General features: G+C 49.1%; 1 protein-coding gene and 1 long non-coding RNA gene across 2 annotated transcripts in view; one reads left to right on the top strand and one right to left on the bottom strand.

Moving 5' to 3' along the window:
- Window positions 1-27014, top strand: part of ZBTB7C (zinc finger and BTB domain containing 7C) — a 309327-nt gene that overhangs the window by 66447 nt on the left and 215866 nt on the right. The window contains exon 2 of the mRNA XM_090285546.1: window positions 5310-5515. The gene's annotated coding sequence lies outside the window, so the exon portion shown is untranslated. The remainder of the gene's footprint in view (window positions 1-5309; window positions 5516-27014) is intronic.
- On the bottom strand, window positions 15620-18320 carry LOC150002584 (uncharacterized). Its single transcript, XR_016512707.1, has 3 exons — window positions 18262-18320; window positions 17556-17682; window positions 15620-15946 (listed from the first exon to the last, which is right to left on the bottom strand). It is a non-coding gene; the product is annotated as an uncharacterized LOC150002584 (long non-coding RNA).

The following is a 27014-nucleotide window of genomic DNA, read 5'->3' on the forward strand; positions in this document are numbered from 1 at the left end:
AAAACTGAGAACCTCGTTGGCTAGTAGGGACAGGAGTATGGGCTGGGGCAGCACAACCACCAGCCCCGCTCACTCCCACTTTAGAGATGCAGACGCTAAGGCACAGAGAGATTAAGCTGCTTGCCCAAGGTCACAAGCAAGTAGGTGGTGGAGAACCCGCACTCTTAATCACCCTGCAGTGCAGTGAAGAGTAACGATGGGAGGAAGAAAAGAATGAAAGGATGTTAAACTCCTACAACGAGCCGGGTACTTTTTTACTCCGTTGCATAGAATATTCACAGCAGCCTTTGGATGTGGGCATTTTTACCCCATTTGCAGTTGAGGAGGTTGACTCGTACCAGGGATAAGCTGTTACTTGAGTTCACATAGTTACGAAAAGCTGGAGTCAGGATTTGAACCCAGGACATTTTAGGTGCCAAGTCATGCTCTTTCTACCTTGCAAACTCCATCCGCAAGGAGTGGGGTCAATCTCTGCTCTCAGAACAGCTTCTGTTCTTCCTGCCTACCTCCTGCTTTAAAACCCTACCTCTGCCCAGGGCCACATTCTTCTTGCGCATTAAAGACAAACTCAGGGCGAGTCTTAGATGTTTTCTGTCAATCCTCACACTGGTGAAATGCTAGGACATCAGAAGGTACCCAGTTTAGCATCTAATCCAACTGCCTCATTTTACAGGTAAAGAAACTGAAGCTCAGAGAACTCAATGACGTATTCGACTCACACAACCAGCTAATTTCAGAACCGAGGCTCTGGACTTAGCGCTCCTTTCCTGACCCTGGGCTGTATTTGTATCTGGTGCCTGGGTGCTGAGGGGCCAGTGCCCTTCAGGCCAGTCAGCACTGGGCTGTTGGGTTGCTAGGTCAGTGCAAGTTCAGGTTTAAATTTAGGCTGGAGGATGCAATGGATGGAGCAAACCATTTTATAAAGCAAACCAATAAAAATAATGTCTGCTTGTTGTTAAAAATCCGAGCAGCGAGAAGTGTGTCCAGAAACACTTGCAAGCTTCCCCTCACCCCCGCCCCAGCCCTCCCCGGCCCTTTTCCCAGGGGTAACCACTTAGTGCTGTCTCCAATGTCTCCTTAATTTTCCTGCCAGCCGTTGGGTTTTGTAGGATCCATGCCACAGCAAGGCTATTTTTAACAAGCATCCCAGGCTTCAGGGGGTTGAGGAGAGGGGAAGAAAAATATTCCATTTGTATATTTTTAATCCATGCACATTTGAGGAGGCAGCAGCTTTCCTGTCCACCCTGCCAAGGGTTTCAGGCACTTGATTAGACTGTTTGGGTGTGGGGTAATCCTTTCTCTTCCCCTAATGAGGCTAGAAGGCCAGGGAGGGGCTCAGGTGATGTTTCCGGGGCTGGTGGCTGTCTCAGCTGGCTGCTTCCTGATCCAGCCTGCCCACAGCCCTCAGCCTCCTGGCTGCCTTGGAAGTTCTGGCTGGTTCTCCCAGGGCAGAGGAGGCCTGGGAACCTGACTCTTTGTGCCAGGCTCATATTTAGAAATGTCTCTAGCCAGAGGTTGGCGTCTGTCCCGCTTGGGCTCTGGGCAGGGGCTGCAGTCACATGTGCTGCCTTTGAGTGGGCAGATTCTGAGTGGGCAACGGCCCACTTTGCATATAAACACTCTCCTTTTATACTGAGGAGCTGGCATCTGAGCCTGTGCTCGTGGCTCCTGGGTGAGGCCCAGTGCTGGTAGTCAGATGGGTGGTGGGGAGAGGGAAGGTGTCTCATGGTTTGAAGCCAGACCAAAGAGGTGGTGGAGGGGACCCAGATCCCTGCCATGCCCCCCCCCACGCCCCCAGTCTTGATCTGTTTTGCTTCCCCAGGTTCCCAGGGTGCTGTCCCTGCCTCAGTAGGGGGCCTGTAGCCCCATGGGGAACTGGACAGTGCCCCATTCTGGACTTTCCCGTCCTTTCTGCCTTGTGCATTCCCCAGTCTGTTCAGAGGCGATCCTGGGAGGTGGTATGGAGTGGGACAGGGTGGTGGCCCCGGGTGGCAGTGTCTTGCTCTATCTCTCCCTGTCTGTGGCCCGCCCTTCAACCTCTCCAGATCATACCTGCAAAATGTGGCCCCAGGTGGTGTCATCACTGAAGGCTCTCCAATTTCTTGCCCCCCCCACCTTCTTTTCCATGACAGTGCATGATGACGGATGAATGGGATCAACTGATTCCAGCCTTAAACAGTAGACTTCTAGGTAACAAACATCATCCCTTAGCTCTTTCTTTAAAACAATTCCTTTAATGAGGGGCATTCTGGTTCATTCACTCATGCCTCAATGTGTAATGAGCACCTGCAAAGGGCAGGCCCTGTGCTGTCACTAGCCCCAGAGTGGCTGTTCGGGGCTTTCAGGTCTCCTTATATCACACCTCTCCACCCCTCCGCAGGCCTGCCCCCGGGGACCGGAGGGGCTTGCTCATCAAATTCAGCTCTCTGGAGAGGAGGCTGCCTTCCTGCAGCTGAATCTTCAGAGAGAATCCAAATGCAGCAACAGGACTTCCCTCCTCCAGCCTGATGCCAAGGGAGCACCAAGTCCTCAAACCCCTGGAGCCCCCACCTCCCTGCCCCGCCTTCCTCTTCTGCCCACATCTCAGAGGAAGGGAGCTCCAAGCAGTGGTCAGGAAGGCTGAATAGATATTTTTCTTTGTAGTTCCTGGAAGAAACATGGTAAATATCCAATAATGGAAGAAAAAAAAAAGGAAGGGAGTGAGTGAGGGAGGGAGGGCAATTCAGTCTCTGCTCCAAAGGAAATTTGGAGGAAAAGAACTGGGCTTGTATCAGTAGAATGGAGGCACTGTGGGACTGAAGGGGACCCCAGGGATGCAGGGATAGGACTACACCCACCTTTTATGGGAAAGGACATGCAGGTCAGAGGTGGGAGGGGCTGCAGGTGCCATGGCTGTGTCAGGCCTCAGAGGTCAGAGGATGGCGAAGTCACCCAGGATGAGTGAGATCTGGAACCCGTGCCAGGCTGCCCTACTTTCCCTCTGCCGCTGCCCTAAGTGCGCCTCGTCCTTGGAAAAAAATTACCTTTTATTATGGTTGGGAGTGGACAGTGCAATTTTTCTTGGAGGGTTAATTGTTTTGCTGACAGCACAGATAATTAGGAATGAGAATCCTGGAGCGAGGGCGACAGCACCATCTGCTGTGAATATGTTTCAACCCCACCTTATAGGAGGCCTTGGAAGGGCTCCTGTCCCCACCCGCCACACCCCCAACACAAACGGATGTGTTCAAGGGGTTTGCTTTGCTTTGGGAGCTAGAGTCACCAGGTGACTGAGCAGCGTGTAGGATCAGATCGGTGGGTGACTGGCTTCTAAGGGGTGCAGCATGTTAACCCTCCTGCATGGCACCCAGTGCACATAGTAGGACTCACTAAGAGCTGCAAGGCTGAATGAAGACCCACTGGACCACCTGGGACTTGGAGTGCCAGTGCCAAGGGGATGCCTTTCATGTTCTGAGGTCTGGTTCTCTGTTGACGGGAGGTGGGTGTGTAGGTCGGCCCTGCCTTCCGTTGCCAGGTAGGAATTTCCTAGGTGGTTGACTTCCTCTGTGTCAATAGAAGCAGAGCAGCTTTGGAATCAAGCTGAGAATCCCACTGTCAGGAGCAGCTGAGATCTTTCTTCATATGAGTGGAACTTCATGTTTGTTTGTTTTTTCCATTTTTTATTATTTAGAAATATATATATTCAAAAGAGCATTGACATGTATATATGCTTTTTGAAGGTAAGAATAGCAATTTCTTTGTTCTTTCAAAGGGACTTCTAACCCCCAGTGCTGCCTTGCCCAGAATGCCTCAGAAGCCAGAGCCATAGGGAGCCAGGGCACCCAGGAGGCTCAAGGTCAGCCCAGCCCCCCGAAGCTGTGGCTATTTATCACAGCCAATTTCCTCTTTGCCTGGGCTGCTCCTGGTAGCTGGGAGCCTCCACAGCCCTGGCTTCCCTATTTATCACTCTGTTCTCTCTGCACTTTCTCCTCTTAGACCCTCCTATCAGGGGAGAAACCAAAGGCATGATTGTTCTCCTTTTCTCCTCATCCCCCATAGCAGGCCAAGCCTGCCTCTGTTTCCCTCCTCCTTCCCACTCCTGTTGACTGGCCACACCCTAGAGGAAACACAAAATTACCCAAGGATCAGGGAGCTTGCTGGCAAGAATGATAATTGAGAGTCAAGGATTCCGGTCTTGACTCTTTCAGTAACTTACCCCTCTGTGCTTCTGTTTCCTTGTCCTTAAAATACCCCTTTACATTGCTACTAGGAGATCAAATGGGTCCAAGGGGTGCATAACAGCTTGAAGGGTATAAACCATTCTAGTTGCTATAAGGCATTGTCATCAACGTGCTGCCGAAGTCCGTGGGACTTCATGTCCCCATCTTCCTTTGCACCCCCGTCCCTGTTCAGGGTGCTTCCTCCTACCTGCAGTTCTGGGTGCCCTGGCAGAGCTATCCACCTGCCACAGCCACTTCTCAGCAGGGGGTCCATGGAGGTCTGGAGGAGCTTGAGATTTGGGGCTCAGGGTCACAGCCATCAGGGCCACAAGAGCCCTTCCCCTCCTGTAGTTGCTGGAGCCCAAGCCTGGTCAGAGGTGCAGGGCTGAGCAGATCTACACACTGGGGCAGGGCTGCTTCTAGCTGGAACCCCTTACCCCCCACTTCTACCCCACACCCCAGAGTGTGAGCCATGGACTTGGCTGTGGAATGTGGTCACTCAGAGGATTCAGCATCTGTGTCCCTCACCCAGTGAGGTCTGCATCTCCACCCTTGTCTCTTGCTCTGAGTGGAGGTCTGTGAAAGGTGACTCACCATCAGCCATAGGAGGGTGGCCTTCCTGAGCCCCCAGACTACAACACACTGGAAGCCTCGTCCCCGTAACCTGGGCTACCAGGCTGAGGACTGACCCCAGTCAACCTGTCTTGTTCTTTGTGGGCTCGTTGGCAGAGAGAGAGCAACCAGGCCCTTGCTTTTTCCTGGGCAATGAGGTTCTGTCGGTGGGTGTGAGCCACACTCTGAAGGGTGGTTCGGATGAGTGACTGAAAGTGGGTCTTTCAGGAAGATAAAATGAAATATGCAGGTAAGAAGATAGGAATGAAGATGTGTGTGTGCACGTGTGCACACAGAGGCCTGGGGATAGTGTTGGAGGGCGGGACATGACATTGGCAGTGAACAAAAACTCTGGCTGAGGTAGATTTATATAGTCACCAGGAATTGCAAGACCTAATAATAAAGAGCAATGAGAGGATGGCTGGGAAGTCCTAGAACAGTTAAAACTTGCACATGTGTCTTTGGCCCTGGTAATAGAGACCTCTGTTCTTCCTGTAGGTCCCCTCTGAAGCATCTGGGAGCTCAGAAGAGTAGGCCGGCCAGAAAAGCACTGAGGGATGACGAGGAGCCCTCCCAGGGCCTGAGAAGCGTGTGTCATCCCCACCTGGTTGGACCTGGAGCCTTTAAGTCAGGGGGCTGCACCAGGAGACTCAAGAAGAATCGATGCTTCGGCCCTTGGTGACATGTACACAGTGTAATGACAGGTAATGAACCTGAGGCTCATCTATTCTTTCTGAATGATATGACAGGTAGGAGCATACATCAGCCTGCAGGAGACATAAAATATCAACCCTTGGGAAGATAACTATGCAAACAAACCTAGTAAGGCCTGATAAAATGATAGATGGATGTTTTCCAGTTATTAGTTTTCTGCCCCATGCACTTGCTGGAGCCGGGCCTTGGAAGATTTAGCATCATGTGGGTTCACTTCCTATGTCTAATAGGAAGGCCCAGTGCTGTTATGTATGTGACACCTCTTGCTTGAGGAACTCAGAGTGACAAATTAGGAAGTCGTTATTTCCCATCAGCTCCCTTGGGAATCAGGGAGTTGATGGCAGTGGGGAAACAGAGGCAGCAAGAGGCACAGGATCTATTTCACATATTAGGAATACCTGTGGGTTAGACCTGGAGACGAACTGATCAGGAAGCCTTCCAGTTGGTTCAGATCTTTCAAATGACACAGAGAAGTGATAGGTCAGTATTTCTTGTAAAAAAATAAATAAAATAAAAGGGGGACTTTAAGGCCCTTTCCATCCCTCCAAGAATGCCAGGGCAAGTAGCAGATGATCAGAGGTGGCTAGGGGAGATCATGAGTAGGGGTCTGGAGAGCCCAGGAGGGGCTGGCAGACGTGGTGGGGTGGCCAGCCAAGGCAGGAAGCATCAAGCAGGTCCTCAGAGCCTAGAAGGTAGGGACTGAGGTTGGAAAGATTGGGGATGAGTTCTTTTTCATTGGCCCTGTGGTCTTCATTGTGTGCGTTTTACAGTGTACCACTCTAGCAACCTCCACCAGGAAAACATCAGGCTAGGGTGGGAGCAAAAATAGCTTAGGGCCTTGGGAAACTGACCAGGGCAGGAGGAGAGAGCCAATGGCCTGGGGCAGGAGGCCCAAGGGGGTGTGGCAAATTCCATTCCAGTGCAGGCCAGTGTCAGGGTCCACAGGGTCGAGCCAAAGGGTTGGGAGGGGCAGAGTATTGAGACTTCTGGGTGGCCTTGTTCTAAATCTGGCAGAAAGAATAAATTGAAGAAAAACCCAGAAATCTGAGCCCAGCTCTAGGAAATGGATCAGCTAAAGACACCAGGCAGGCTCAGGACTTGGCTTCTGTCTATATGAGGAAATGCAAAGGGAATTGAGTTCCAGGGACCCCAGCAAGGATAGTCAGGGTCTTGTTATGCATAGAGGGGCTTAGCTATGGAACTGGCATCTCCACAGGTGTCCAGGGATAGCTTTGTCCCTTGGTACCCTGGACCATAGTGTACTGGCCCTGGGCTCTTCCCAGACCCCCCGTCTCAGTAGGGCAGGTGGTCTGTGCACCTTAGACTTGACTGGGACCCTGAGCAGGGCTGACCCTGTGGGGCCTCGTGGTGAGAGGTGACGGAAGGTACAAGGGGGCAGGAAAAGTCCGACCTGCGGGTGGGTAGATGAGGATTTCCATTATGCACGAGGCCAGGAAGGTAAGAGGCAGCATAATTTGTGTAAGAAAGAACGTAGGATTTGGTCTATCAGAAGGTTCTTAACCTAGTTTACCAATATTTACCACTGGCCACCGTGCTAGGTACCAGAAACGCAAAAATGCCTGATGGGTGTCTGTTCCCTGGGAGGGAGTATGTGTGGGACAGAGGGAAAAGCACGAGCGAAGACAGATCCAAGACTGAGAGCCTCGGGCTCCTATTTTCAAAATGTGACGATACTTACTCCTGGATGGAAGAATTAAATAAAATAAAACATGCAAAACACTTGGCACAGCAGCTGGCACCTGAAGAAGCGATCAATACATTTAGTTTACTTCCATTGTTCTGCTTTGGGGGAGCTCACAGTCTGGCAGGGGTGGGAGCAAAGAAGGCTGGGAGAAACGCACCCTAATTCCCAGGGCTATCAATTGCTAACAGGGTTTGAGACTTGGGCATTGAAAACCTAGTTACCAGAGCTCTTCTCGCTGTGGATAATGTGGTTTAAGGTAGATCTAAACCCTCAGAACTGGTGCCTACACTACATGTGAGTGCTTTGGCAGCTGCTGGGCCTGGGGATTCTTTATGGGCACTGGGTATGGGCGAGAATGGTGGGCTCAGGAATTTACAGAAATGTTCAGAGGAGAGGGCATTCTTGGAATGCTTGAGAGGCTTACTGTTCTTAGGAGGAGGGCAGGGGAAGGCAGGTAAGACTTGGCACCTGGAACAGGGCTGCCTAGGAGATGCTGAGCATGAGCTACATGTAGTATTTTTAATTTTCTAGTAGCCACCTTAAAAAAGGTAAATATAGCAAGTGAAATTCTTCATCATGTGTTTCATTTAACTCAACATGGTCAAAGTATTATCCTTGCAACATGCAATCAATATCAAAATTCTTAATGAGAGTGTTTGCATTCACCTTTGAAGTCCACAGTGTAGTTGACATTGACTGGACATCTCAGTTTGGACTAGCCACATTTCAGGTGCTCAATAGCTACATGTGGCTAATGGTTCCTGTATTAGACAGCTCAGGTCAGGAATCTAGACTAGAATCTAGGACATCTTGCCAAGGGGTACCCAGAGGCTAGGTGACTCCTGAGCTAAACAACAGGATTCACTATTATGTCCTCTTCTTAGGACACATCTAGAATGAATCCCCAGGGAAATTGGCTTGAATGACAGAGGTGCATCAACTCACTTGTTCTAGAGCATGACACATGTTCTCTGGAACCTGCCCTGGCTGTGTGTCACACCAGGTGGGCTCAGAACACTGCCACCTGTGCTGGGTCTGGAGCTGACCTCAGGCAGTTCCTGAAGCTCTCAGAGCCTCAGAAGTTTCATTAAAAGTGAAACTAATCATTTCTATCTTGTTGGGTAACTATCAGGACTAAATCGAACAATGAATAATTGCTCTGTGACATTTGATGTCAAGAAATAATCCTTTTTATTTTCCTAAATCAAATGAAAACCCATTTGAGATCCCCTAGAGGCTAAGTTTGGCAACATTTTTCTAGCAGGCATTTCTATTGTTCCATCTCCTTCCTTCTATTGTGTGAGAGCTGTGGGGATGGGGTGAGTCTTAGACCTTGGCCCAGGGTACTGGCAGCTGCCAGGGGCCCCTCCTCATCCAGCCCTGGTCATCGGAAGGAGCCAAGCCCTGCAGGCAGCATGTGCTCCTATGTCAGCTCTGCCATAGGGACCTCTAGAACCCCCAGGCCCTCACCTCCAAGGCACGAACACCACCAGGGTGCTGTGTTCCTGAGGGCAGTTGGAGGGGAGGGGGTCTGTCAGCCACTCAGACTTGTGACCTAAGCCATCCCAAGTATCTTGGGATCCAACCCAGGATTCTCCTCCAAAAGCTGCATGTCCTTCAACCCTCTTCCTTCTGTCTCCCAGCCTCAGCCTTTGTAACAAAGCCAATCCTTACCTTACCTGCCCCCTTTCTTTCCCTAGTCCTAAAAATACAGGTAACTCTTCCTTAGGGCCAGGGAGCCCATTGTCATAGGATACGGCTATTCTTTCTGGGGGCGGGGGGAGGGGAGAGTACATTTTTTATTATTCTGTAAAAGACAGCTGCTCCAGCCACTGGCCCCCAACAACAGCAGAAAACAGTACTTGCTGGTACACGTATTCACATAGCACCCTGACACGTGTAGGCAGCTCAGGGTCAGCACACCGCAAAATCAAGTTCTATGCCCAGCCTGCTCTGAAGAATGAATTACATAATTTCTGCCTTCTGGGGTTTTTCTGGCACTCAGATGAGACAGGGCCTATGAAAGTTCTTTGTACGGTTATAAAATATTGAGACTCTTAATTCCCTACCTGGGGGTGTTTTCTGGTCTGGGAGCTGGGGTGCTTCTCAAGGTGTCCTTCCACTCAGCATCACGTGGCGGGTTGGCCCACCAAGCATTATCCCCGTGCCAGCAGTCTCAGCCGCATCTCCCGCTAGGTGCTCCTCCCCACGGTGCCAGCACCTCTGAATTAGCCACTTGCTTCCTGTTCTCCTCTGGGAGTGGGGAAGGGCCTGTGTGTCAGTGGCAGCAGTATGTTTTCCTGTCATCTGACTTTGGAATCCACCCAGATCATCATGAAAGTTCATAACTCGTCCTCTGGGCCTAAGGGGAGTGACATCACCATCTAAGGCGGTTCCCTGGGTCCTTCTCTCCTACCTGGCCTAGGTTTGGTGAGGATTCTGTGGTAGGGAAGGAGATTTGAAGGGAGTGTGGGCAGGCAGATTCTATGTCTTCAGGGCCTGGTGTGGAAAGAGCAGGGTAAGGAGGTACAGGTTGGTGACATGAAGCTCACTTGGGTGTCAGCTCCACTGGAGTCAGTACAAAGTCTACAGTATGAATAGAAGTTCTCTAGGCTTGGGGGCTGAAGTGGTGTTTTCAAGGTCGGGTCAACATTACATGGTGTGTGGCCAGGTCTGTGGTCCTTGGATGCTCACTGCAGTGGTCTGTGGGTCCCTGTGCTGCTGCCTCTCTAGACAGGGGGTTCCTCCCATTGGAGCAGTGGCTCCTGATTCCTGATGCCTCTCCTGAGGTCGGAACACTCAAGGTTGTCACGAATCCTACAAGTGTCCTCCAAACCAGTGTCATTATGACACCTATTTTAAAAGTTAAACTATGGCACATTTAGGGGACAGTGAGGAGGGGGTTTTACAAAACCAAGCACATTTAGATAGAGATGTAATCCTGGCTGCTTCTAAGCTTGCTGTGTGACCCCACGTAGACCTCTCAACTTCCCCAGGCCTTCACGTTCTTGTCTCTTAAATGGGCACGAGAAAGCATTGCAATGATTGAGCCCTGTTGCTGGGACGAAAGCAGGAGGTGTTATAAAGTTTACTCTCCAAAGGCTTGAGCGTATGACGTGGCAACACCCTTTCCTTGCCAAGTCTGCACTGCATAATTCTATTCTTAATCTCTTTATTGTTTCCTGGGATCCCATGCAGAACAGCTTCTGATATATCACCTTAAAATTTTGCAGCAAGGAGAGGCAGAAAGCCACACTGCCCTTGACTGACAACCTTCATATGAGTCTTTAACAATTTTAATTTTTCATGATTTCTCTGACAAAAATAGTGCCCAACTAAAAACAAATACATTTGTATTTTCCATCTCCTTAATTCGTTTCTAATTTAGGGGTTCTTATTAGCTTAAAATCATCTTGCTGAAATGGTCTTTGGATGATAAAAAAGAAATGTGAAAACCACAATCAATTCTAGAGCGATCATGCTATTTAATTATGCTGATTGGAGCACTAGAGACCCCTGGCAAAATGAACCTCTCAGAATAAGCTTGATTTATGTAATTTGGTTTTTAAACATTTTGGATGCATATTTATTATGTTGAACTATGTGTTCTTGTTCTCCTTGAGGTTGCTATTCATGTCCTAAGAGGTGGGTGGAGAAATCCATAGGCTGAGACCCTGGGACTCCAGCTAAGCCAATGGAGTCACTGGTGGGCCCTTGACTTGAAGGGAACAGAGGGTCCCCAGCTTGTCTGTTCATTTTCAAATATCTTTTCTTTAAATAAAAAAAGAAAAGGTAACAGGTCACCTAGAGACAGCCTAGGAAAGGATAGGCTGGTAGAAATTTGGAGCTTGATGATTGGAGAGAGTCTTTCATGTGCAAACCCTGGGTTAGGGATGTATCTAGAACCAAATTCTAGAATGTGATAGGACTGTGAAGACACTAGGAGGACCTAGTTGCTCATAAAGATATGCACCCCACCATCCAAACCAGTGGATCAATATTAACTTTGCTACATGCAGTTGTAACGTAGTTGTAACTAGATGTGACTTAATAGGAAGGACACAGAACCACCTGTGACATCTTCTTGCCATAAAGCTGAACCTAAATCTGTTCAAGCCTGTGGACCTAACTACCACTCTATGTGGGGACTACAGGAACATGTGAAACACCATGGCAGGGGAGGTTGTCCCCAAATCCAGACCAAGAGAAGCTCCAAGCTTCCTCCACAGGTTGGCGAGGGGAAATAATGCGGAAGTGTGGGAGGAGTTGTTATAGATTAACAGTCTTACGAGACATACCAACCAAATGCGCTCTGTGGGGCTGGTTTGAATCCTGACTCAAGCCTACCTGCTATGGAAGGATGCAGTTGAGAGAATCAAGAAAATTAGATACAGGCTGGTTGTTCAATATTCAGGAATTATTGTTAATTTTTTTAGGGTGTGTAGTATTGTGGCAGTGTTACATATAGAAGTATTTACAGATGACATGATACAATACCCAGGATTTTCTTTACAGTGTTTCAGAAAAAGGGGTAGGAGAAGCAAAACACAGGACATTGACTATTGTGGAAGCTAGTTTGGAGATTGGTGATGGGCACGTGGGGATTTACGGTGCTCTTCTATTTTTGTATGTTTGAAAAGTTCAGTAATAAAAAGTTAAAAAATAGTAGTAAGAAATGTTCTTACTAGCTGGTTGAGTCCAAAATTTCAGCATTAGAGCTTTATTCATCTAGCTGAAGCTTTTCTTAGTCTGTAATATACAACTTCTCCTGGGAGCATGGTTTACCAGTTAGAAAAGTCATAGAGGGGGCGTAGAAACTCCCCATGCAGAGTGTTCCATGTACAAAAGGGTTCCAGGTAAGGAAACTTTGGGGAAGGTTGTGTTGACTAAGCCCAACAGGTTTCTTCAGAGCCTTGGCTATGCTAATATACACTGTGCATCTTGGGTGGGGGTGTTGTGCTTAAGAACATAGAAACCTCCAGCCTCTCCCAGGAAAATCTGAATGAGGGCAGAAACCTGAGTTCCAGAGCTGTTTTCATTTGTTACCTGGTCATTGGGCAATCACTAAAACTTTTGAGCTTCAGTTTCATTCCCTGTAAAATGAGCTGAATATCACCTGCCACCTACCTTAGAAGATCATGAATGGGTTTCATATAGTATAAAGCCCAAGATCTCAGGTTAAATGGTGTGATATTACTTGGTGTCATTTTCTGAAACTCAGTCCACGTGTTTTCTTGGAAGGTCATGGGTCTGTATGCAGGTTTAGTCAAATGTCTTCCAAAGTATGAACTATTATGGATGTCTTGTGTGTAAAAGATACAAAGATGGTAAAAAAAAAAAGTGTTCTGCCTTTTGGGAACTCACGACAGAATCAGGGAGGTGAGAAGAATGAGCAGTGATGAGGACTAGCAAGGCCATCAGCCCGAGGGATAAATGAAAAGTTCGGATTCAGAGGAAGGAGGATAGCTCTTAGCTGGGGTGGTCCTCGAAGGCCACCAGGAGGAGGTGGCAGTTGACCTGGGCCTTGAGACCCAGGGAGGATTGGGACAGGCTATCTCTTTTTGTTGGTTATGGATCACTCAGTTGGAACACTTCCCTGTCTCCCGCCTCCACTCTCCCACATTCTGCAGCTGAGCACATAAACCTTGTTTGGATTACAGTCTTATCTGACTTGGGAGCCCAAGTCCTCCCTATCCGGAACTGGGGTCGATGCTCCCCTTGCCCAGCCCTCCCAGCCTCTCCCCTCTCTGTCTCCACCCCTTGTTTCTATCTCCCCACCAGAGCTGCGAGAGGCTGGGGTTACTTAGCCTGTCCACGCTCATTCACTCCTGCCCTCTCTTTTACGTTTTAAAAAATATAAATATATATAAACCACAAAAACAAAGCAGTGAATTATGACTCAGAGATACCCAAGCCTTCTTGTGGAAGTGTTTATCATTAGCATCAAATCACTCGTTAGGGCAGTGAGAGAAGACAACCCGAATGGAAATCTTGGAAAAGGTGGGCAGCAGTTGCTTAAGTTAAGGTGAAGGGATTTGAGATGCTCCCAGGAAGTGACTCAGTTTCTTGGGTGCAGAGAGCTGGTGGGGAGCTCTGACTTGCCCAACAAGGTGTGCATGGAGTTATGCAGGATGTGAATGGTGGTCCAGGACCCTTGTTAGCTAAGAGTCCACACTGCCCTTTAATGTACACAGTAGGAATGACAGAAAAGGCCCCAGGCTATGGGGGGTGATTCAAGTCAACAAGGAGGCCCAGCTCCAGGCCACGTGATGATTCAAAGACAAGCTGGATGTAATGCCTTGTCCTCAAGAGTCCCATGTGAACAAATCTCAGCCCACGTCTGGCACTTTGGAAGACTCAGAAAGCTATTGTTCATGTGGATACTTTCAGAAGGGACTTACCCAGTGCCTGGCACAAAGTTGGCCCCACTGTGGACTTTCACAGCAGCTACAGACCTCAGCTTTGGGCTGGGTTCTGGCTCTGACACTTGGGCAGGTGACTTCAGCTCTCTGAGTCTCAGCACCCTGACATGTAAGATGGGGTAACAATGCATCCCTCCCAGGATGGCTGGGAGGATGAAATGAAATGATGTAGTGAATGCTCTTGGCCGTCACGAGCCCTCAACGTAACAATGTTCAGCTTTTGTCTCTTCGAAGCCCTTCTGTCACTGAGGAGTAACAAGGCATGGGACAAGTAGTGCTGAGCCTCAGTTTCCTTACCTATCAAATAGAAATGATTAGATTACTTGTCCTATTGATATCATTTAACTATGAGGAAAGAGTTTTGTGGGCAATCTATGTAAAAACACTTCAAGGAGTATACAGAGTTAGTGAAACATTAAAAAATGCACACATACATATTCATATACACAAACCCACATATACAAACCATACTCAGAAGATAAAATCTGAGTGGCAAAGTGAGTCCACATCATGGTGCAAGTGGTCTGGGAGGGAGAGACGAAGCACCTGACTCTACACTGGTTTGTATTGTTGTTTTCGGCTGTTTCACTTTCCCTCAGGCTGTTTGCCCACCTTCCTGGGCCTGAGCCCCCCGCAGAGGGGCGTGTGGGAGAAGCACATGGCCTGGCCTGGAAGATCTAGCATCCAGCTCTGCCTCTGGCAATGCCCTGTGTGACCCTGAGCAAGTCATGTAGCCACTTCCTCAGACACACACATGAAAGTTAAAGACTGCCAGTCATAGGACATCCAGAGGATCCAACAGGAAGATGAGTTAAAGCCTTTCTAAGCTGTACAGCAGTGACCAAATGGAGGAGGTCATCATCCTTGTAACTGTCAGCCAGGCCTTCTGACCCCGTGGAATAAAAGATTTAACAATGCCTATTAATCGATTAACATGCATTCTGCCATTTCAGCTGCCTCCTGGGGAGACAGTGGTGATTATTTTTATATCAGACACTCCTTAAAAAAGCCTCTCCTGACCCTGATCCTGTTGCTTTTCTGAGTCAGACGGTGTATCTTACCCTGCGTGGTGGGCACAGTCAGGTGAGCGCTGGGGCTGAGCCCAGCCATCTGTTTACTCACTTAGCCTAATTTGCTCTGTAACTCAGCACTCAGTCTGGGGCTTTGATTTACAGTTAATGTTCATCTTTAAATGGACACTGGTCTGGAATCTCCCATCAGTCAATGGTGGTATTGACCTGGCAGCCAGGTTCTGGAGTGCCAAGTTTTTTTTGTTTGTTTGTTTGTTTTTGCCAATATTTCCCCTACCAGTCACATTAAGAACCCTCCACAAATATACACTTATTTTATTTTCAGGCCACATGGCACAGTGGAAAGAGCACAGGGCTGAGTCGGGAGATAGGAACTGTCAGCCCAGCTTTGCCATTAACTCATTGTGTGATGCCAAGCAAGAGAGTCACTTGACCTCTCTGGGCTTCAGTTTCCAATCTGCTGGATGGCACAGGATTGGGAGTGGAGTTTCCCTGAATCTCTGACTTGGCACACCAGCCCCACCTCGTATGCAACGAGTGAGAGAGATCGTGTTCTGATTACAAAAATAATAACCGCTTTGTGTAAGAAAACAATTAAAGCAATATAGAACTATTTCACTGAGAAAGCAAAGGAAATTGTAATACTTTCCCTCCCTCTTCAGAGATCATCCCTATCAACAGTTCAGGGAATTGTTACATCCATATCACTGAATGTATCTATAGTGTCACCATGGATCTGGAAAAATACATCCCTATTACATAGAAATGGCATCAAGCTACATATTATGTTCTGCAGCTTATGTTTTTACTTAATATCTTTTTAAAAAACTACTCACTCTAATTTTTCATAATATGGATAAAATTCATTAATAGGCTAGAATTAATGTCACCTCTGTGATAGACATCTGGGTGCTAGCAGTTCATTTTCATTGATTGGCCACCCCCTCCTACTCCAGGAACACATTTTATTTCCACATGAGGCTGCCATCCTGCGCTGAGGGTGCTGCCCTCTCACCTCTCCATATTCTTCTTCAGCAAGTACTGTGGCTGAGCAATGCTGGGGCACAGGGCACTGCCCCCAGAACCAGGGGCACCACGGCCAAGCTGGGAACAGAGTGAGGAAGGCCGGGGCAGGGTGACTGGAGCTGTGGGTCAGAGTGTGCCAGGCAGGCAGGAGCTGCGAATGTGAACATTGTACTTTGTGCACTTCGGTTGCTCCTGGAACCACAGACTGTCAGGAGCTGGGGTAACGGTGATTCAGGCCTGAGTTGGGGAGCAGACATGAGTGAGGAGGCAGGGAGCCCAGGCCACTGAGACCAGCCTGAGCAGCCTGCCCACCGCACTGTTTCCAGCTTCCTCCGCCAGAGGCTGGTGACGCGCCCCCCACTTCTGCTCCCAGGCATGGCACCGTGAGCATCCATTTTTCAGAGAGGGCAGAAGGGAGACATTTCTGGCTCTTGTGCCTGGAATTATTTTCCATTTCCTCTCTTCTCTTGTGTTTAATTGAATTATACTTTGTGAATAGGTAAAGAATTTGTCTAGTTCAAAAATGAAAATACATACAAAGGTGTAAACTCAAATTTCTCACTCGCACCTGTCCCATTGTATCCCAGCCCTGCCCCCTGTTGCCCACTGTAGGTACCATTTATATTACTTTTTGGTTTATTCTTCCAGTGCTTCTTTATGCTAAAATATAAAAATTTGAATATATAGTTTTAGTTTACCTCTTTACCATACACAAAATAGCCTAGTATTTATTCTGCATCTTGCTTTTTTATTTCCTTAAATTTGTAAACTTGAAATATCTCATTAGTACATGGAGCACTGCCTCAGTTTTTTAATTGATATATACTATTCCATTGTATGCATGGACAGAGTTTTTTTAAAAACCAGTCTGCTATAGAGACACTTGGCTCATTTAAATACAATTCTGCAATCTGATGTCAGTCTGAGCTATTTTGTTGTATGTGTGTCTGTTTTGAATTACAAACTGCCCTAAATCTTTTCTAGAAGCAGGCAGTGTGCATTATCTATACACAGATAAGTGAAGAAGACCTGATCCCAGATTCCTATGCCCTGTCCCCCTGTCCTCCAAGTGATTCACCCCCCAACTCCTTAGCATCCCATAGTTACCAAAACGCCTGCCAGGATGCAATGTTCTTTGCCTGCCTGGACTATTAGAAATTGTCTCTACCTCCATTTCCTCCTCTGGTTTCAGTGAAGACTTAAGAACCCTGGGCCCTATTGATGTGGAATGTCCAGAAAGGTTTGCTGGGGTCCTGAACACAGAGGTAGGAGCAGCGTGGCCTGGACTAGTGAGATCTGCACTGAGGAGCTGGTGATCCTGCTCAGGACCCTGCCCTCATCTGTCACACAGGTGAGCTAAGTGGCCTGAAGTTCTTTCCCATACTAACAGTCAGTGGTTCTAGGCGCAGCCCCATGGTGTGGCATACACTTATAAAATCCTCAGGCCCTGGGTTGCAATCAAATGTCACTTTCTCAAGGAGGGGCCTTGTGCTGGCCTTTCTGCACCTCCCAGGCGGCTGGAGTGCTTTCTTAACGTGAAACCAAAGCTTCGATGAAGCTGGCTTGTACATGGTGATAAAATGATACCCATGTGCAGACTCCAATTACTCATAAGTACTTTCATTTGGCTACAGATTTGTGGAGTCCTTTCATTGCTAGTGCATGAAAAAGGGATATTTCACACATGTTTCACATTAGCACTGATTTAGCTTCTGAGTGAGTAAGAATCAACGCAACAGCCAACTGCCATCCGAGAGTTCATTTATATTGTATTATAGGCTGAGACAGCCCCACCTTTGACTGCGATCTTGTCAGAGCTGATAAGGTAATAGTAATCACAACTTACATTTTCATTACATGGACTCCTTCCCCAAGGCTTGGCCATCTGCTCATATGCCTTCTCTGTGGTCTGTCTGTTCCTGTTCAGGGTGTGCTCTAAGTCAGTGGCGTGGGGGCTCACGGTGAGCCTCCCCCTAGGAAAGAGGTCTTGGCATTATTTATCAGTGAATCAGTTAGTATGTTGTTCAGCACAGCACTCTTCAAATGCAAGGTGCTCACAAGTGACTCCTGACCTTGGCCCCGCACCTGGACCCTTCCTCCTGTGAACAGCACCACCATCCACTTTGTCTACCTCCGGCTCTGGCCTTACTTGTTCCCCTCTGCTCTGAGTGTTAAATGCCACTGCTGTCTACCACTTCTCTCTATAACCCCCGTCACCATGTAGCCCAGATCACCCTCCCCTGGACCAGCCAGCAGCTCAGCAGATCTCCCTGCATCTTCTCTTGTCCCCTCACCCTTATCTTCACAGAGCACCCTGGAGCTGCTCTGGTCAATATGCCCATCTGGTCATGTCACTCCTTATTTAAATCCTCTAATGGCCTCTTGTTGCCTCTAGGATAAAGGTTGCAATTCTTACCAGGGCCCACAGGTCCTGTCCACCCCTTCAGACTCCTCCTGCACCCTCTTCCCTTTGGCTTCCAGAATGAGCAGAGCGCTTTCCCACCCTAGGCTGTGTGTGCCCTGCTCTCCCTGGGCACACAAGCTCCCCTCACCTTCGGGGGTTGACCCGTGCATCTGTCACAGAGCAGTGAGGCTGTCCCTTCTCTGACCCTCTGAGCTGGGTCAGGCCCCCTGATGGCTCTTACCATGGTTGTTAATAAATGTCTAACAGGCTATTTAATATCTGCCTCCTCGCTAGGGGGTAAACTCCACATCTCATTGACAGCTGGATCCTGATGCAGTGCTTAGAACATAGTAGGAGCCTATGAGGGACCGTGTGTGCAAGTGGTGTGCAGAAGGGTGGGGCTGGGGGACACAAGGCATGCAGGATGTCCAGTGGACATTCTTTTTTAGCAACAACATCAAATGAATGGCAAAGTCCCGGAACTGTGAAGGACTTCAGAGGGGGGTCTCAGGCCCAAGCCCCTGTGTTAGGGAAGGGACACAGAACTGTGGGTATGACCCTGGGTTCTGGAATCTCACTGCCTGCCTTCTCGTCGTATGTTCTTGAGCAAGTTGCCTAACCTCCCTGAACCACAGTTTCCTCCTTGGTAAAATGGAGACACCATTTTTTTTCCCAGAAAAATGTTGTGAGGATTAAATGAGAAAATCCGTGGAAGGTGCTTAGTACAGTGCCAGCCCTAAGCACGTATCAGCTGTTATTATTATTACAGAGGGCAGCACCGAAGCCCAGACAGGTTAGGCCTGCTGAGCCAGGTCACACAATCACTAAGGCACAGCGGGTTCTCTGCCCCGGCTGCTGGACTGCACTATCTATCAGAAGCACTGGCCCAGAGACCTTGCCCTCCAGAGGTTCCCGGTCATATTGCTACAGCACAGTGGTTCTCAACTGTGGCGATATCCCTCATTCCCTCTCCAGGGGACATTTGGTAATGTCTGCAGACATTTTTTAATGTGACAGATTGGGAAGGGTGGTACTACTAACATTTAGTGGGTAGAAGCTAGGGATGCTGCTCAGCATACTGCAACGCACAGGATAGCACCTCCCCCTTGCCCACCCCCCCAGCCCCCACACACTGACAAAGAAGCCCAAAATGTCAGTGCCTAGGTTGAGAAATCTTGCTAAGTCCACCAGAAACTGCCCTGGTGAAGGCACCCTCTCTAAAGGGCAGGAGTAAGGGCCTAGTAAGCCTCTGTCCAGGGAAAATGGCCTTTCTTGTTCTGGGCTGAGCAGGGATGGAAGCCTGGAGATGGAACTTGGAGACAGATAAGAGTCCAAGTAGCCATTTGGAGCAAAGAGAAAGTTTAACAGGGCAGCCTAATCAATTTGTATGGGGTTTGGGAAATGCAGGTAATTTCTCTGAGTGGCGTCTTTGTCTGAACCTTACAGACACCAGCGTCCACATTCCCCTGGTCATTTTTCCAGAGCCTTGGGCTCACTTGGGATTCTGGGGCACTTCTGCAGGGATGGGACTCCTGGCTGGGGCTGCAGCCTGTGCATTGCTCCCCACTGCCAGCACTGGGTGAGCAGGCTGCCCTTTCAGGCTGCCCTTGGGAGGTGTGAGGACTCAGGGTACGTGTAAATCACACTCCAGCCCGTTTCCCCGCCCCCCAGCCCCGCACCATTTTCACCAAGGAAGAGCCTAATAAAAATGCATTCCTAGAGGAGGAAGGGTGGGAGGAACCGGGGAGGAGAGCCAGTCCAGGCTTGATTAAATGCATTTGTGCTGTGGGGCTTTTCTGGCCTCGGGGCCCCTGGAAGCGGGTGGTCCGGCTGTCCGTTCCACTCTCCAGGCCTGAGGTGCTGCCCTACAGAAAGCCCCGGAGTCCGAGCCCACAGTGGGAGCTGGGTGGGCGCATTCTCTGCCCTGCCCAGCCTCCGCCCATGTGGCCACTCAGCTCATCTCAGGGCTGGTCAGGTCCTGCCAAGGCGCCTCATTACAGGGGAGGATGCAGCAGCAAGGACTCTGCCTGGGAGGGCAAGTGACTGGAGAGAGACTTGTGGACAAAGAGCACCCAAAGGGGGCGAGAGCGGGGACACTAGACCAGGCCATGTGAGCGGTGGCTCTCAGCCCCAACTGTGCATTAGAATCACCTGGAAGCGCTGAGAAAATTCCAGCACCCAGGCTGCATCCCAGACCTATTTACAGCGGTCTCTGGGGTGGGACTCAGGCACCGATCATTTTTCAATTTCTTCAAGGTATTTCCAGCCAAGATTGAGAACCGCTGATTTACAGCTTCCCTGGGCTCCCCGGTAGTTGAGACCCCTTGAGGCCTATAATGAGGGCACAGGGGAGGGCCCAGTCACGGGGCTGGCAAATCCTGGGTGGGAGCGGTGTTGCTTGCCTGACCGCACAGGGGCCCAGTGTTTCCCATGAAGTTGGTTGCAAGAGGGTGTAGGGAAGAGCTTGAGGACCCGCAGGGGGAGGCTCCCACCACACCCCCTGCACCTGCTGCATGCCCTCCTGGTGACGCAAGGGCATGGACACCCTACATAAACTGTATACATAGAGTTTACGGTAGGTTTTATTTCGTGGTTATTTGGACACACGTCTGGTCTTTGCTGCCACATTTGGGCACTTGTCACCTTAGCAGCCTCTTCTCCGACCTGGGTTATTACAATAGCCTTCTCATTGGCATCCCAGCCTCTGCCTCTGCCCCAGCAGCAGCTTTTAAAAGGCGTCAGACCATTTTCTCCCTTGCTCAGAACCTTCCAGGGGCTCCCTATATCACCTAATAAAACCTGAAGTCCTCCGAGTAGTCTGCCAGTCCTCCATGGTCCCTCCTGACCCTTCTGCCCACCTTCCCAGCCAGGTGCACTGCAGCGGCGCTGGCCCCTCCCTGTTCTTCAGGCACTCCCCTCTGGGGGCTTCCGCTGAAGTTCCCGCTGCCGAGAAGCTTGGCCCCCAGAACTCTGCAATCCCCTCCTTCCTCTTCTTTAGGCCTTTGCTTCAATGTCACTTTTTCGGTGAGGCGTTCCCAGACCACCTGCTTCCCATCTCCAGGATCATCCTTTCTCTCCACAGCACTCACATGCCAACGCTGTATATTTTGTTTTTTGTCTGCCTCCCACATTAGAATGTGCACTCCAGGAAGGTGAGGGTCACTCCCTGGTGTAAACCCAGAGCCTGGGCCAGCATCTAGCCTGCAATGGGTGGCTAGTATATTTGTTTCTGTTTCCCAGTTTTGGACTGTTAATGCTTAGAACTGGTTTACTCACAATCCTTGACATTCTCTCCATTGGTCTATGCACAGTCTGCTTTTATTTAATTATTCCATTATGTAGTTGTTTTTATTAATGTAATAAGCACCCAAGAGCTCATCACCCGCAACAGACCTAGGATTTGACAAAACCTACATCCAAACATATGTTCCTGCCTCAAGCCACCCCCATGTCTACCCCCAGGAGTGATCATCCTCCTTAATCCCCTCCTCATCATTCTCCTGTGCTTCCTTTATCTAGTTTTATTGCATCCATGTGTACTCCTAAAAAGTATATTTTCTTGTAGTTATTTTTAGCCTTATACAAAGTCTGCTGTGCTATGTATGATCTTTGGAGTGCTTTTTACTTAATGTTGTCCTGTTAAGATGCACCTGCATTGTTGCATGAGCTGTGGCTCACTGTTTTGATGACAGAAATGTTGGTGGAATGAATATTTAACTTTATGCCCCCCACCTCTCTGTTAGCTAACATCTATTTACTACTTCCTCTGTGCAAGGCACTCTGCTAAGTGCTTTATTAACCCCACTTAACAGATGGGAAAACTGACATTCAAGAAGCGACTGTCTGGCCTAAAGTCACACCCAAATGGCTCAGGGGACAGAAGTAGGATTTGAACTTGCATTGTGTGCCCTAGAAGTCTTGGCCCTGCCCCTGCACCACACTGTCTCTCTGAGTGAATGAGAAATGAATTAATGAGCCCATGCACAGATGTATAATACTGTCAGCCCTTAGGAACCCCACTGAATGACTCTTGGCTACAAATTGAGGTTCAATACACACATGCATTTGGGGATTTCTCACACATACTTGTTAATTAACAAAAAAATTTATAGTAGGTGAAACATACCTTGCCTTCTGATGCTTGCCAAGATCTGTCTGTCCAACCCTGTTTTCTTTGTCCATCTTCTCTCTATTAAAAGAAGTCAGCTGGGCCTTGTACTCACAGGAGCTGAAGGCTCAGAACCTACACCTGTAATCTGTGCCTTGGGCTTGGCTCCTGGGAGGGGAGGAGCCTGGGGCCCATGCCCTCGGCCTGTGGAAGGAAGAGTCCTGCTCAGGGCAGAGTTTATCTCCCTCATCACCGGGGCCAGGCTGACTGTAGGGCCTCACTCAGAAGAGCTGGGTATGCCTTGACTGAAGTGGGCAAGGGCTGACCCTTCAGGGACCCCTAGCCATTAGGAACATCTGCTCAGGGGTGAGACTCTTTTTTTACACTGGGAACAAATAGAAGTGATGGGAAACAGGAGGGCTGGGCGTGGGGTTGAGCAAATAATAGATAATGTTCCAAGAACAATTGCCTCTGCCCCAGGGGGTATACACAGCTGGATCAAGGTCAGGCAAATAAATGAACATTGTGGTGGCTCTGGTCCCGAGCCCTTGGGCTCAAGTGAGCCAGGTTTGACCACAGGGAGGATGGGGCCCTGGACTTTACCATTGCGGTGTGCAGAATGGCCTGTCCTCCATGCCAGCGTTTGCCCAGGCCTGGAGCAGAGATGGTCTGGCAGAGATGGTTTGGCAGGGACTGCTTGGGAGTTGCCTCACTAATCACTGCGGGAGGGAAGAGGAGCCTCTCTAGGAAGCCAGACACCTGAGCACACAGAGGGTGGGGGAGGCCAGAAGCTTCACCTGAACAGGATGAGGGCAGTGGCAGGTGTATGAAGCAGGTGGTTTTAGATCAATCCAGTGAGAGGCAAGTGAAAGCTGTGACAAGTTCGGCTGGCTGGTATCAATAGGGGGCGGCAGAGAGCAGAAGACAAGCAGCTGGGCCTCCATGGTATTACATTTCCCCAGCCTCAGTTTCCCCTAAGCACCTGTGAGCCTAGGAGCCTTCAAGCTGCGTACACATATGGCATTGTGGAAGGCGGCAGGGCCTATTGCACTTAAGTGAGACCACCTGGGGGTGGGGGTAGGCGTGAGGAGAGGATGCAGAGAGAATCCTCCAGAAGAGAGAGAGGACTGATTAAGCTCAGGGTGAGCTTTCTCAATCTAGGCGGCACGCTGGAATTGCCCCAGGGAACTTCTAAAATATTGGGGCCCCCGGCCCACCCAGATTAATGGAATAAGAAGATTGGGGATGGGGACCCAGGAATCGGTCTGTGTTAAGGCGTCCCCAGATTCCTTTTTTCAGCCAGGATTGAGAACCTCTGGGGCAGACACTGCTATGTGGTACCAGCTTCCCTCTCATAACTGTAGGACCTGGGGCATTGACTTATGTCTCTCTATGATGGTGATGGTAATAGAATAAACTGACAATGTGGGGACCTACTCTGAGGATTAACGGAAATGTCAGGCCTGCATCGAAATGGTAAATACTGTCTTGTACCAGAGTCTCAAGTCAGAAATGATGATGGTAATGCCTGCTTCCCCAGGGGCCTTAGCCTTGGCCGTGACATCCCGCTGGGGATAGTATTTTAGCCAAAACTGCTGGAAGGGCAACATTTGTGGAGTGTCTTCTATGTACTAGACATGTTCACATTTATTAGTTCACACAATAGCCATTTGTGAAGGATACACATGTCCCCATTTTACAGAGTGAGTAACTTAGGCAGCTTCCTCAACGTCACACTGGAGAACCAGGCCTCTTGACTTTTTGCCATATCACAGTCACCTCCTTACAGTTGTAGCCTGTGGCTTTCTCTGTATGCTAGGGGGTGGGGTCTGGGCTCCTCAGACACCTGTGCCCCAATTTCAGACAACTCCTGTTCCTAAATCCACACATGGATAGGTCATCCTTTTCAGAGTCTCCTTCCCCCACACCCCCTTTGTAACATCCTCTGTTTATTTTCCATGAAGATTTTTAGTAACAGCCTTTGAAAATTATGATTCTACCCATCTGTGAGGAAGGAGAAAAATGAGTAATGAGTGTTCTTTCGAGGCCCAGTGCAGGCACTGGGTGTCACAGGGGGTGGGTGATGGCAGCCAAGGTCTGGGTGGGAGAACTGGGGAGTCTTGTTGCTGGGTCTCTAGGGCTGGACAGTAGAGGATGTGAATCCCCACAGGCAAGAGGAGCTGGGGCAATGAGAGCTGCTGATTCCTCCCTGAGGGAGGCTGGGCTGTGCGCTTCGAGGTGCTTAAGTTGTCATAGAAGTCTACCCTCCATCCATAGGTCCTGTCTCCAAGGCCTTGTTTATAGGCTTTTCCATTTGTTATACTCTGGTGGGGGAGGGCCATGAAGCTAACTGAGCCCCCTGCATGTCAGAGCCTAGAGAATGCAATAGTTCCGCTGGGAAGGCTGATCCATCCATGTCCATTAGGAGCTTCCATTTCTATTGGGAGTGTGGGATTTGGGGCTGAACACAGGTTCCAGCCTACCTGCTTATCTCTCACTTTGCCTAAAATGAGAAAACTGAGGACCAAAAGAGAAGGTGGTGGGTTCTTAGGGGTCCCAAGACTCATTAAGTAGCAAAGCTGGGGGCTCCTGAATACCAGGCATGTACTCTTTGCACTCAAGCAGGGTGGGAGTGGGAGGAGGGGAAGAGGAGGTAATGGGATGACCTTGGACAGCGTGAGTCCCTGTGGGGAGGACCTACACTGCACAGTGAATCCAAGCCCACTGTCCCCCAGGTTTGCCTTCCTCATGAGATCACAGAGAACCTTCAGTCATTTTCCTGGAGCCTGCTAGGGTTTTGAATTTTCAAAAATCCATGAGGTCCCTGAGCCTAATTCTGTACTGGTGTGCCAAATCACCCCCCAAATTTCCAACTGTTGACAAGTGGCTGGTGCGTCTCTCCAGGTAAACTCCCCCAGGTACCTGCTTTGTGCAGAGGTTGCAGTGTCCCGAGTGTCTGAGTGCAGCTGCCTTCTGCAATCATACACGTTATGTCCCAGCTCTAATTGGCGCTCTTGAAGGCATTCCCAAGGCAGATGATGACATAGGCTTTGACAGCCTGAGAAAGGACAGGAGAGGGCTGCCAGGCCCATGGTCGCCATGCCCACAGTCACCATGCCCTCCGTGGAGGGCCCCTTTTATCCCAAGTGGCTGTGCAGACTCCAGGTAGGAGGGGCACCTGAGGGAGACCATAGCCATTAATAGCCCTGCTCTGGTCTCTTCTGCTGCCTGCAAATAACGCCTGCCTGCCTGCTTGTGAAGTCCCTGGAGAGTGGCTCATTAAAGATGAAAGCCAAGGTCAGGGCCAGCACCTCTGGAGGCCTGCATGCTGAGCCCCTTCTCCCAGCTGTTGGGGTCCCTGGAGGGGTGAGTTGGTCTGGAGGGAACGAGAAAACTGTGAGTTCTTCCTCCTCTGCTCTCCAAGGAAGCACAGCTGGAGACACCTTCTTGAAAGAGCTTTCTGGAAGGGCTGGGCTTTGCACCTGACTGGAGACTGGTGCTGCCCATATCTGCCACCACCCATAATCCCCTGCACTAGCTCCAGCAGCTCTCAGCACACTTGGCCATTGTTTGCAGTGAGCCACCCACTTGTCTCCTCTCTCTACCTTTACTAGGCTCCACTAGGTAGGGTTGCCAGATATAACACAGGATGCCCAGTTAACTGAATTTTGGATTAAGCAATGAAAAATAATTTTTTGTATATATATCCCAAATAGTGCACAGGACATACTTATGCTAAAAAAAAAATCATGTTTCATTTATTTGAAATTCAAATTGAAGCTGGCATCTTGTATTTTTATTTGCTGAATCTGGCAACCTCACCCACAGAGAAATCTCCCCACACAGGACTGGGTCCAAGAGAGGTGACATCTGTGTTCTGTGGCTTTGGTCTTCTGCAGAACTGGGTCTACTTACCACACATCCTTGGAGATTGTAATAGATGCAGGTCTGGGGCAGGCCTGAGACTCTGCATTTCTAACAAGCTTCCAGGCCAGTGCTCCTGGTCCACGGACTGTACTTTGAGCAGCAGGGAAATAGAGCAGTGATTGCAGGCTAACCTCAGGTTCACTGCGAAGTGGGCAGGCGTGCAGGTGGGGAGCATGAAAGGGATTTGGAAACACTACTGCCTGGGGTGCACTCCACAATTCTGAATTAATTTGTATGGAGCAGGGTCCAAGCAAGGGACTTTTATTTTATTAAATTTTTATTGTGGTAAAAACCATGTAACAAAACTTAACATCTTAACCATTTTAAGTGTGTCATTTGTAGTGTTAAGTATAGTCACATTATTGGGAAACAGGTCTCTAGAGCTTTTTTGTCTTGCAAATCTGAAACTCTGTATCCATTAAACAACTCCCCTTTCTCCTTTCCCCAACCCCTGGTAACCACCATTCTACTTTCTGTTTCAATGAGTCTGAGTATTTTAGATGCATTATATATAATCCTACAGTATTTCTCTTTTTGTGATGGCTCATGTCACTCAGCATTATGTCTTCAAGGTTCATCCATGTGGTAGTATGTGATACAGCTTCCTTCCTTTTTAAAGCTGAATAATATTCCATTGTATGTAAGGCCCACATTTTGCTTATCCCTTCATCTGTTGATGGACACTTGGTCTGCTTCTGCCTCGTGGCTATTGTGAATGATGCTGCTATGAATATGGCTGTGCAAGTATCCCTTGGAGTCCCTGCATTCAATTTCGGGGGTTATTACTCAGAAATATGGTTGCTGGATCATAAGGCAGTTCTATTGGAACCTCCGTACTCTTTTCCATAGTGGCTGTACCAGTTCAC

This window comes from Furipterus horrens, unplaced genomic scaffold, assembly GCF_987537825.1.
Source record: "Furipterus horrens unplaced genomic scaffold, mFurHor1.1.pri manual_scaffold_8, whole genome shotgun sequence".
NCBI lineage: Eukaryota > Metazoa > Chordata > Mammalia > Chiroptera > Furipteridae > Furipterus > Furipterus horrens.